Below are 12337 nucleotides of genomic sequence, written 5' to 3'. Positions count from 1 at the left end.
CGACTTCGACCACTCCGCGTCACCACGTTTACAATTAGACAGACGTCTGGGCGCGGAGAACATTTTGCTCTCAGACCGGTCAACAAGCAAATCACTTGCAGTGTGCTGCCACCTATCAACAAACGTACAAAAACAAGCGGCGCAGCGGTGGCTATGAAACGCGACACACTGGCGAAGGACGGCGTGGATGGAAAGCGTTCGCTCCACGAAAGGCGTCGAGCAGACGCGTCCTCGAATGATTGAAACGTCGCTCGCACGATTCGTAACAGCGCTTTGCTGACAAAGGATAGAGGCCCTATTTTAATGTATCGCCAACTTGAGATCGCTCAGTTATACATGAGCACATCGCGAGCCCGCGGCGCGACCTCCCTCCCGCGTACAGTGTTATGTGACTGATGCACTACAAGAAACACTGACCAATTATATATGCAAGTAAAACAGGGTGAGCTTCAACTGAATGTGTCAGACGATAACATTTAACTTACCTACGTGGCGACAGAAAGCCTCGCGAAGCTGATAGTATGTGTAAACTGTGGGCTGGCATTGAAAGCGCGAGTTGCCACGTATTTTCACGAAAACTTCGCGTCTCGCAAGAACGAATCAGATTTCTCGTGTCACGGAGGGCCCGGTTTGTTCACTGATGCAGGGAACATGCAAAGTCGTAGTGTTCCTTTCTTGCCAACGCGTTAACACTGAGGCTAGCACAGCCGAACAAGGGAGCGACTGCATAGTGCCGCCATTTTGTCGTCTACTAACCCTCCTCGAGAGGACGCTCCTGAATTCCGCTCGGTGGCGCGACAGTCTATGGGCATTGCGAATACTGGGCTCACACGCAGAGGGCCCAGGTTCGAACCTCGTTCCATTCATTGCCGAGATTGTACATTTTGCATGCCCTTGTTTGCAAACACCTCTGTATAAGGATAGAGGTGCAGGTTCGGTCCGTGCTGGCGGCAAGTTATCTTTTCGTCCACTTTACTTTCTTCATATTTATATCCCAAGTATTACAAATAACACCTCTGTTTAAAATGGCATACGGTTCCCTGGCAAGAGGCAAGAAGCGAGGCTTAAACATCACGAACGATATTTATTGTCAACCGTTTCGGTCGATTCTAGCTGCAAGTGCTCGTGAGCACGGTCTTTCTCGTGGAAGGAGGCGCTTCTTCTTCTTCGGTCCGACACGGTGCTGCGCTTGATTAAACACACTCCCGGCCACCAAGTCACTCGTTCAGCTCGAGCGAATAAAGTATTTGTATCGGCCTGGTGGTAACAACCCCTTGTTGTTGTTGAATCTTGCAAGAACGTACGTGGCCATCAGCACCTCTGTACACTTCTAGAACCCTTGCAAGTTTCCACATTTGTCGAGGTAATTTCTCAGCTTGGACTATGACGATGTCTCCTGTTTTAACTACGTTGGTGGTTCTCTTACGCGAAAAGTGCGCTGATCGAAGTTGCAGCAGATATTCCTTCCTCCACCGGCTCCAAAAGTTCTCAGTTAGGCGTTTCCTGTATGCATGCCGTCGTACCGCTTCCGTGCGCGTCAGGTCCATTGGCATGTCGTTGCTGCCCTGTGGTAGCGTCGTTAGTCTCCGCCCAATGATGAGGTCTGCTGGGGTTAATGCACGAGGTTCCGCACTGTCCGAATCAATGTATGTGAGAGGCCTCGAGTTCACGACCGCCTCTACTTCCGTGAGCACAGTGGTCAGCTCTTCAAAGTTAAGCCGAGCTTTGCCGAGAACCTTTCTCAGTGGAAGCTTTATCGTCCGGACTAGACGCTCCCACCATCCGCCCCACCATGGAGCGCTGGGAAGAATGAACTTCCAGGTTATCCTCTTCTCACCCAAGTATGCCGACACATCCTCTTGAGAAAACACCTGGAACAGCTTCTCTAAGTCTTTCGACGTCTTCTTAAACGTTCTTGCGTTGTCAGAATAAATTACGCGAGGGAGACCCCTTCGTGCTACAAAGCGTCGTAGACACATGAGGAAGGCTTCCGATGTCATGCTGGAAACCAGTTCCAGGTGGACTGCACGTGATGTGGCACATGTGAAGAGCGCTATGTAGCATTTTCTCTCCCCGGCTGTAGTCACAAAAAAAGGGGTCCTGCGAAGTCAACTCCAGTGACTTCGAATGGGTTCGTCGATGATAAACAATGACGTGCTATAGGAGAAGTTGGAGCGTCGCCTGGGCTATTACTGAAGCGTCGGCACGTATAGCAGCCATGTATGACTTTCTTGACCAATGTTCGTGCCCGGCAGATCCAATATTGCTCTCGTAACTGCGACAGAGTGTCTCTCACGCCTCCGTGTAGTGTTTCGCAGTGTGCTCGCATTGTCAGTAACGTAGAAAAGTGATGATCGTGCGGAAGGATGACTGGATGATTTACCTCCTCAGATGCTTCAAGGTGTAACAGGCGCCCACCGACCCGAAGGATGTTCTTGACATCCAAGAACGGGTTGAGGTCTTTGATGCGAGAGGTTTCCTTTGCAGATGTGCCTTTCGAAATCGAAGTCATCTCTTCCCTGAAGGCTTGTTGCTGTACATGCCTGATCCAATAATTTTCTGCTTCCTGGATCTCTTCCGCTACTAGAAATCCACTGTGTGCTGCGTTTGTCTGGCGGCAGCGTTTAATGAACCTGAATATCCAGGCTGTGACCCTGAGTAGCTTTTCAATTCTGCTGTAGCTGTCAACGTTCAGGAGCGATGTCGTCGTCTCTCTGGATATCGCGACGTGAACGGCAATCATTTCAGAAGAGATCCTGTCGTCGGTGCTGATAGGTTCTGACGGTTGTAGTGGCCATCGGTCTTCTGATTCGCATCGCCAATCTGGACCATGTCGCCACGTGCTACTGGACAATAATTTATCCATCGAAACCCCACGTGTGAGCAGGTCGGCCGAATTCACCAGTCCAGGACAGTATCTCCACATAGAGGGATCTGTTTTTTCCCTGATCTCTTTCACTCTGTTAGATACAAATTGCTTCCATTTTGTTATGTCGCCTTTTATCCAAGACAGCGTGATTGTAGAATCCGACCACATTGTGCAGTGGATCTCGAAGTCTGTGAGTGCGCTTGACACGTAATGAAGTAGCCTTGCTCCAATCAAGGCTCCAAGAAGCTCTAGCCGTGGCAGTGTCATCGTCTTGATAGGTGCTACACGTGCTTTTGCGATCAGCAACTCGGGCTTTACTGAGCAGCTCGTTACGACGTAAAGAGCTGCACCGTATGCGGAAGGGCTTGCGTCGCAAAAAACATGCACCTGTAGCTCTCGGGGCGATTTGGGCAATTGAGATCCGCTTCCAAGATAACGCGGTACGGAAACATTCTGCAAGAGCGGTAGTTGACGCACCCAGTCATGCCACTCATCCTGAAGATCCCGAGGTAGCTGCTCATCCCACGCTATTCCACGTGTCCATAACTTCTGGAAGAAGATCCTTATAGCAATGGTGAATGGCGCAACAAATCCCATTGGGTCGAATATTCTTGAAGCAGCTTGAAGAACGAACCGCTTGGTATCACACTTTTCTTTTATAAATTCTAGAAGGCCCCTCAAAGAAAACGTGAAAGTATCCGTGGGTGGATTCCATGTAATTCCAAGTACTTTCACACTCGTCTCGTGGAGGATAGCCAGTTCCTTGCCTGCTGACTGTTCTTCGCGCTCCAATGCGTCAATCAGGCTATCTGAGTTGGTCGTCCATTTCTGTAGTGTCATTCCTGCTTGCTGCATAATCTCCTTGGCTTCTCGGCAGATTTGAAGTGCTTCTTCATCTGATTCTGCTCCAGCCACTAGATCATCCACGTAGAATGATTCACTAAGTAGTTTCGCGGTTCTGGTCTTGCTTGAACGCACACTCTGTAGATGGTGGAGTATAGTTGCCGTCAATAGGTAGGGGCTACAAGTTGCTCCAAATGGCACTCGCGTCATTCTCCACTCCTGAATCTCCTCTTCTGAGTAATGTAGTGCTTCTTTTTCCTTAAACCAGAGGAACCTGAAGGCATCTCTGTCTTTCTCTGCAATTGAGATTTGAAGGAATGCTTTCTCAATATCGGCTAGCAGAGCTATACGGTGCGTTCTGAAGCGTAATAGTACCTTCACGAGATCTTGGTACAGGTTTTCACCCTTTTCTAGGCATTCATTCAATGAAAGGCACCCTTTTGCGTGAGAAGAAGCGTCGAAAACGATTCTGACCTTCGTGGTTAGTGCGTGATCTCGGATGACTTCCCTATGCGGCATATAATAGACCTTTGTCGAATCCAGGGGTGGCCCGTCAACCACTTCCGCATGTCCCGCTCGCAGGTACTCCCGGATGGTGGTGTCATAAGTTTCCAAAAGTCCTTGCTTGTTCGAGAGTCGGGAGAGAAGTTTCCAAAGTCTTGTCATGGCGACTTGCTTGTTGTCAGAAAGCTCCACATTTTCTTTCCAGGGTAATGTTACTTCGTATCTTCCGTTCGTAAAACAGACGGTTTCTTCAAATTGTTTCAATAGTGGACTGAGCTTTCTCTCGCTGTCAACGGCGTCTGATATTCCTACGCTCTCGAGTTCCCAGAATGAACGGAGGAATTCGTCGCTCTCCTGTACACTTGTTTTCAATACGCAGACCATAATCCGCGAGTCTTTCACATCCGATGCTACGCTGCTGGTGTTGCCTTGAAACATCCACCCTAGTTTGGAGTTCATAGCAATAAGTGTCTCATTGCTTGCGCATCGAGTGACCTCTCCCGTCATCACCGTCCACATTTGGTCGGAACCGATGAGAACGCTTATGCCTTCTTCCCCGACAACGGATCCGTATAGTAGTTGATCAGCGATGTCTTTTCCAGACCTCTGGATTTCAGCGACGAACGGTGAGCTGGTGGTAGTTGCCTCGATATCTTGGCATATGTGCGGAATTTCTATGGCTTGTAAGTCAACTTCCGCATGTGAAAACTGGCTACGCAAACGGAGCTGCACAACACGCCGCTTTTGCGCTGCTCGACTTGACTTGCTTGCAAATGTGTTGAGCGCAATGACGGTGGATCCCACACATGGCAACTTCAGCTTCTTCGATAGCCTCTCTGTGACGAACGTGCGCTGTCTGCCTCCGTCTATGACACCTCTGACATACCGACATGTAACATCTGTTACTGCCCAAGCCCGAAATGTATGCAAGAGGACGCTCGTCGATGAATTCTCGAGGGTCTGTCGATTCGTCCTCAGAGATGCACACATAGTCGTGTTTGTGCTTGGTTTACTTGGCGGTATTCTGGCATTTGTCCTGCCGGTTTCGCGTGTATTCTGGCTTAATTTCTGCGGATCACACACGCTCGTCGCATGACGTCCTTGACAGGTAGAGCACGTAATCTTGCGCCTACAATCACACGCCCTGTGACCTTTAGTCGTGCATCGAAAGCACCTCATGTCTCCTGATAAAATGTGCTTCTTTTGCGGTAGCGGGAGATCCAACGGGCAGTCTTCCGTTGAATGTTGGCTCGATTTACAAAATACACAGTTCTCGGGTACTTTCATAGCATTGTTATGGAGAACTGAAGACGTGGGCTTCGAGCCACGAAACTGGCGCGATTTACTTTGCGCATTCTCCGTATGGCTGTCTCTTCCTCGAGGGTTCGCGAGCTCGCTTTTCTCTAAGCTCTCCAATTCGATGGACAAGAAATGTAATAGGCGTTCTAGCTCCGTGATAGAGGCTGCATTACTGCTGTCGCTCGTCTGGCAATTAGCGCTAGACCGGTTAGCGCTATACTTTCCTTGGCATTATTGTCTGTTAGTTCTCATTAGTATAAGGCGCATGGTAAGATGACAAGAGAAATTGTTGAGGCCTATGAGAACTAGATTATATAAAGAAATGTGCGTTAGCCAGCCTTCCCTCTCGCTTTCTCAAAAACAAACAAACAATAAAAAAGGTTGCAATATCTTGCTTTGTCACAGTGATATTTTTTGCTATGTCGACACATTGCCTTGTACACGTGTTCGGTTCAGCGATTTGGCCACTGATCGTCCGTTTGTTGTTTCCGCTCGCTCGGTATATATTTATCGGTTCGAGCGAAAATGAAAATATCAATTGAAAGTAGCGCTGTGTTCTTATTTGTGCAAACCCACTAGCCCGCCAACGTGTTTTAGCCAGGGTATACAGGGTGTTTTCTGTTTTTAGACAACACAGATTTTTTAATAAAAATCCTGACAGTAAGGCTCCTGTCGTTTTCGCGCACGAACTCCACGTCGAGGCAAAAATACTTTGCCACAGCTGAAACGACACTGACGCGACTAATTAACAAAAATTTCTTAATTACTGACTTGAGGGCAGTTGTTTATATTGGAAAGTTTTAGTGCGTGATAATTTATGGCATATCTATTTTTCAGAAATCACGAAAGTCGCACGTAATTCGGCATAATCATCACCAAAGTTTAAGGGCAATGTCGAAACTGATCCCGCCTGGCGCGCACGAAGTGTGACTACTCTGTTACGTCAGACCTAAACAACCCATGACAACGAAGTGATGAAATTTGAATGAAGGCGCGTCGCGGCCGTATCTTATAGTGACAAGCGGCAAGTCGTCTCCCTTGGGCTAGCACATCGCCTTACGTTTGTGTGTAGCGTTTGGCACGAATTTATTAGTTTCTAGCTGTGTGCAAGAAAACCGCAGTATCAACCCTTTCTTTGTCTGTGAAGCATAAAACTCAGGGGCAGCCACTGCGGCGCTTATTCTTGCAGAGAGGCAAGTTTTTCGCTCCCGTTTATATTTTATAAGCACTACATATCGCACACAAATGATAAGCTGTCTACATGTGTATCAGAATGCTTGCCGATTTTCCTGACCAAATTCTATTCTGCTTCGGCGCGCCTTTATTCAAATGTCGCCACTTTCTTGTCACGGGCAGTTCAGGTTTGGCGTAACTGAGAGGCCACGTTTCCTGCGCGCAGGGCACCGTCAGTTTTGATATTGCCCTTAAAATTAGACGATGAATACATGCAACTTTCGCGATTTTCAAAAATTGGGTATGCTATAAATTGGACCGCACTGCAACTTTCTAATATAAACAACCGCCCTCAAGTCAACAATTAAAAAGTTAACGAGTTTTTGTTAATTAGTTGTGTCAATGCTGCGGAAAGGTATTTCCGCCTCGACAAAGAGTTCATGTGTGAAAACAAAAGCAGTCTGACTGTCACAAAATTTTGATTACAATCTGTGCTGTCTAAGAAACACCCTGTATATCTTGATTCTCGCTCAATAAAGCTTTCAGTTGATAGTAAGCGCTGTTGTCATATCCTCACTTGTCCTTGTCCAAGTTCACGCTTGAAAAACAATTATGCATATGTACCAACTAGTAACCTGTCTTTCCGTCTTGCTTCACTTTAGTTGTACTAGGTTGTTCAACAAGCAGGTTTTTCAGTATAGGCGGTGTTACAAAGTTACTGAAAGAGGCAGTCGACATGCCCTTGGCTGTTTTGGATTGAAAATTTAGCGAGTCAGAGAAAGAAGCTTTGTGTTGCGATATGTCAACCTGCAATATGTATAGCACACACACGTATTGGACAGGACTGATCTTGTCATGTGCAGTGAATATACTTTGTTTTGTTCCTTTAATCTCTATGCGATGAAAATTATGGTAATATGATTATTAAGTTATTAAAGAAGACAGTCCACATGCTCCTGGCTGTTTTGGTTTGGAATTTTAGTGAGTGAATCAGCAGAAGCAGATTTATATTTGTAATATATCTGCCTGCAATATATACAGCACATTTATATACATTAGTGGACAGAACTGATCTTGTCAGTTGCAATGAATATGTGCTTTGTTTTATGGTTTAGTTCTATGTGATGAAAATGCTGGTATAATACAATCTCTTTGAAAAACTAGCACATGACTAGAGAGGGGCACTTCTGGTAAGTTGTTCCACTAGCAGTTTTCACTGTAAGCAATGGTGAGAAGTTATTAAATAAGATAGTCCATATGCCCTTATATGTAGCAGATTGGCATTTTTGGCGAGTCAGTCAGCAGAAGCAGCTCAGTGTTCAGATATTTTAGGCAACAGCCGGTCATGATCAGGACCTCTTCCTGACAGAAATTAAATTGAGTTTCTGGTCGCTGACGTCGCAAACAGTGCGAGTTATGCAGGGGCTGCAACTTCTCTGAGAAGGACATGTTGAATTCTACTGGGAAATTTTACCATCAGGGCACTGCAGAGCAGTTCCCTCTAAGGATAGCATGATACTGAAGACAACAGAGTGACACTTGCAGGATCATAAAAAGAAAGTGCAGAAAGAATACAGTATCAGTTCTGGAGGAGAGGGGAAGAACAGAAACCTTTTTCCAGTACTGATGTACTGACAAACTATGCATTAAGTGACAACAATTCTTGCCACAAGAAGTCAGATGTGCTGGCCTGTCCCCTGATGCCACTGAGGAAGGCTGCCTGGACTTTGTATGCAATAGCCCAGCATTTCACCGCATCTTCAGGGCAGGTGGACAGTCATCGCCCAGCATTTCACCGCACCTTCAGGGCAGGTGGACAGTCATCACTGTATGTGCTGCAAACACTGTTAAGTCACAACTCATGCCACGAGAAGTTACATGTGCTGGACTGTCCCTCGGTGCCACTGAGGAAGGCTGCCTGGCCTTTGTGTGCACTAGCCTGGCATTTCACAGTGTCTTCAAGGCAGGTGGGCTTTCATCACTGTTCAGTCACAAGTCATTCCACAAGGAAGACGTGCTGGACTGTCCCTCGGTGCCACTGAGGAAGGCTGCCTGGCTTTTGCACGAACTAGCCTGGCATTTCGCTGTGTCTGCGGGGCAGGTGGGCTATCATCCTAGTGTGTGCTGCAAGCACTGCTCTGCTAGCTGATCAAGACACCTGCAACAGATGAGAAGCTTCTACTGCAACAGACGTGACAAGCATGTGCTGTTGAACATTTTGCTTGATTCCAATGCTTATTTAGTCTGGTGGAAAAATGCAGCCATGACTGCTTACCATAAAATCCCAAGCAAGCGCCCTCATTACGGTGAAAGATAATCTGACAAGATTTATAGGGGGGGCCCTTGCTCGGTCACGGTTCAAAATTCAAGATGGCGGCGGAACAGCCGTGCGTGCTTCTAATGAAATGCGTTAGTGAATAAGCACGCATTCACTGTCATTATTAGCCCTCGTCAAGCGAACAGTGAATGAAGCAGTGAAAATGGCGGGACGGCAAGGGGGAGGGGGGGCGCTTGTACGGCCATTGGCGCCTTTCTTTCTTTCTTTCTTTATTAGTTTATTTGGAACAACAGTGAATTGTCCAAGGGGACACAGCTAAAGGCAAACATTGCCTGACTGGGCCGTGCCACCCATACAGCAGCAGCAGCAGCAGGAAGACGACATTTTGGAACATAAAAGCATACATAAAAATCAATCATTACACTTGTTTACACAGATGAAATGCACAATTCATCATAATCAAAGGCAATAATCGAAAAGAAGAAAAACATCAATGTTATCAGTTTGACAGGTACTTAGCACTAAAAGGTAGAAACCCAAATATAACAGATAATGCACGTGTAACTCTCGCGCAAAAAATGATCGGCAACCAAGAACAACCTGATGGGGCTCATGAGCCACATGCGAAAAAAAAGAAAAACAAACAAAAAAAACGATACATTGATGCAGAATCACAGTGCTCACAGAATAAGTTTGGTTTCAGTCCTCTGAGAATAATAATAATTCTCTTATCGTTTTTTGAAATGCTTGCTTAGTAATTCCAGAATTCAGGAGATCTGTGGTTAAGGCATATTCGTTGAGGAGGTTAGGAATTTGCACCGCAAGCTTTTGTTCACCGTAATTTGTTCTACTACGTGGTATAGGTATAAAAATATTTCTGAAAGCATAGCCCGTCGTTTTTACACAGTATTAACTCTGAAAGGTATGTTTATCGCTCTGAAATTGCCGCATAATCTCAAGAAATAGCTTATATGTATGGAGTTTGGACATTGTAAATATTTTATATTTGCAATAGTACGTTTTGGTGCTGACCATATGTCCTAAGTTTCCTATTGCACGCAGTGCGCGGTTCTGAAGTGTTTGAAGTGATCCTAAATTATACTGAGTAGTGGTCGACCAAACTAGAAGACAGTACGTTAAACGGGAATGTACTAGTGCGTTATAAATACAGTGATGCTACCGAGGACTACTGATTTGGAGCAATTTTTGGAGCAGCAAAATTTCCGTTTTGGAGCACTATGGAGCAGCAAAAATTTTCATCTGGGAGCACTCTGGAGCAGCAAATTTTACATCCTGGAGTGCACTACAGAAGCATATTGAATTAACATTCAAGCCCCTGAATATTATTATGGGGCTCTTATGAAGGCTAGAAATATTTCGATTCATTGAAAATCTCATGGAAAAAATCATCTCAGGAGAACTCCATACTTCACTCGCTAATGAAAAGATAAGGGTTCATGCAGTTGAGTGTTCTGTATTAACCTCTTCGGCGATTATTTTCTACACTAAAAAGTAAACAGAATAGCGGATCAATAAAATTGATTTTTATGAAATAACACTCTAAACACACCTATGTGGTTATCAGCAGACGTGGTAGACAAACGCCACAATGTACAACAGTGCCTCAATGCCAAAGAGCCACACTGTCCCTAATGCATTCCCCTAAGAAAACTCCAAGGCGAAAGGCAGGTTCTTCTCGATCAACGGGTTGATACTCCCACTCTTTCTCTGCAAGCTTTCTGCACCTCACCTGGTTTTGCGCTAGCTCCATGATCGGTGCACCGATCACGGAAGCAGTGTAAAGCGACGATGTCATGTGACGACATCATCACGTGACATCACGATATATGACGCCATGATGAAGTCACAAGTTTAGACGATCTATGACGTGATGATGACGCCATCACATGATGATTTTTTGCATCAATCGATTGACGCCGCCAACAGTCAATTTTCGTGTTTGATAAAGCGTCTAAGGCTTTCGCATTAATATTGCGGATTGGATGTTAACAGCCTGGCCGTTAACAACCTGGCCTTACATACCAAACTGTCCTCCGCCATGTCACCTCTGTGCCATGCGCGAAACAGCTTCGCTTATCATCACTTCACAGAGTGAAATGCCTCCCCATTTTTTTTTTAATTTTTATTGTGATGGCAATGATATGGACACTCTCGGCGGATTTTTGCCGTCGCCATTGCCGTAATTTTCCGTATAAAGTCCAAATTAAAAATTACACCATTTCCCGCTAAAGGGGAACATGAGGCGATGCGAAGCTGGAGCCCTTGCACGATCGCGTTCCGTTGGCGTTCTTTGGGCATGCTACCGACCTCGCGTCGTGGAACGCGAAGAGGAATGATACGCGCGTCTTGTCTTCCCTCTAGCCTGGCCGTTAATTTTCACAAGGCGAGCGGGGATCGCGGTCGGCAGGCGTGCGAGAGGGGGGCAGCGTAGGAGAGCAGAGAGAGGAGGAGGGGACGCGCATGCGCTGGTGCTCATCGCGGCGTTGCGCAGGAAGAATTTCGGCATGTCTAGCCCGCGTTTCAGAGGAAGAGTGGAAAGGGGAAGTGGAGAGGAGGGGAGAGGGTATGCGCATGCGCAGTAGGGGCGGTCACGCCGCACACCACCACCACCACCACCACCACCGGATTGAACTCCGCCATAAGATACTTCGCATCTAATAACATCACCACGCGCACTCTAGCCGCGGGTAAAAGCTCGCGAGCGCTGGCGACGAACGCGGTTGAAGCAAAGATTAAACTAGCCGGCCGTCTGTCTCCGTCGCACGGAGAGCGCATGAGATAACATCTTCCCGCGTGCTGGCCTGCCGTCGATTGCTCATCAAACAGAGAGGAAACGCCCCGTTCGTCTTTCGTAAGGAGCACGAAGGGACGCCAGGGGAGCAGAGGAGGGGGGAGGAGGCGTGGGACCGTATCGTTCGAAGGGCGCAGTCGCTTGCGCGCGCGCTATCTAGAGGCATCAGGAGACGGTTCGTAAACTTGCTGTGCTCTCAACGCTTACTTCGCGTTTAGAGAACTCAGAGCACGAAAACGCTTCGGTTCCTGGAGCGGCCATATTCCGCTGTTTTGTTGAGTTACGCGAGATCGGATCTAAAGGAGTTAGCAGCTAGGCTTACCTCGTTTAAGAATACAATTTGTTGGTATCGCATTCATAACTGAGTTTTTTTTTTAACCGTCAGCTATTGACCCTCGAAAGCGAGCGGCGGACGTGTAACATGGCGTAGCCGCTTCACTGTGGGCCGTGAGCGACGGTCCCGCTACTGACAGCTGCGCATTTGCGGCTGCTCCGACCATGAGATATGCTTTTATTAATGAGATTACATTTTTAAAAAAGCAAGCAAAAATTCGAATTG

The 12337-nt window shown here is 46.9% G+C and overlaps 2 protein-coding genes across 7 annotated transcripts in view; one reads left to right on the top strand and one right to left on the bottom strand.

Annotated features, from left to right (window-relative positions):
• LOC119383707 (calumenin-B-like) overlaps nucleotides 1-12337 on the top strand; it is a 583129-nt gene that overhangs the window by 132510 nt on the left and 438282 nt on the right. The gene's annotated exons all lie outside the window — the stretch shown is intronic.
• Nucleotides 6978-12337, bottom strand: part of LOC119383709 (uncharacterized) — a 43620-nt gene continuing 38260 nt past the window's right edge. For all 6 annotated transcript variants that reach the window (XM_049412627.1, XM_049412626.1, XM_037651982.1 and 3 more), the window contains one exon: nucleotides 6978-8846. The gene's annotated coding sequence lies outside the window, so the exon portion shown is untranslated. The remainder of the gene's footprint in view (nucleotides 8847-12337) is intronic.

Source organism: Rhipicephalus sanguineus, chromosome 2 (assembly GCF_013339695.2).
Source record: "Rhipicephalus sanguineus isolate Rsan-2018 chromosome 2, BIME_Rsan_1.4, whole genome shotgun sequence".
NCBI classification, from domain to species: domain Eukaryota; kingdom Metazoa; phylum Arthropoda; class Arachnida; order Ixodida; family Ixodidae; genus Rhipicephalus; species Rhipicephalus sanguineus.
This window is presented reverse-complemented; position numbering and strand designations above follow the sequence as displayed.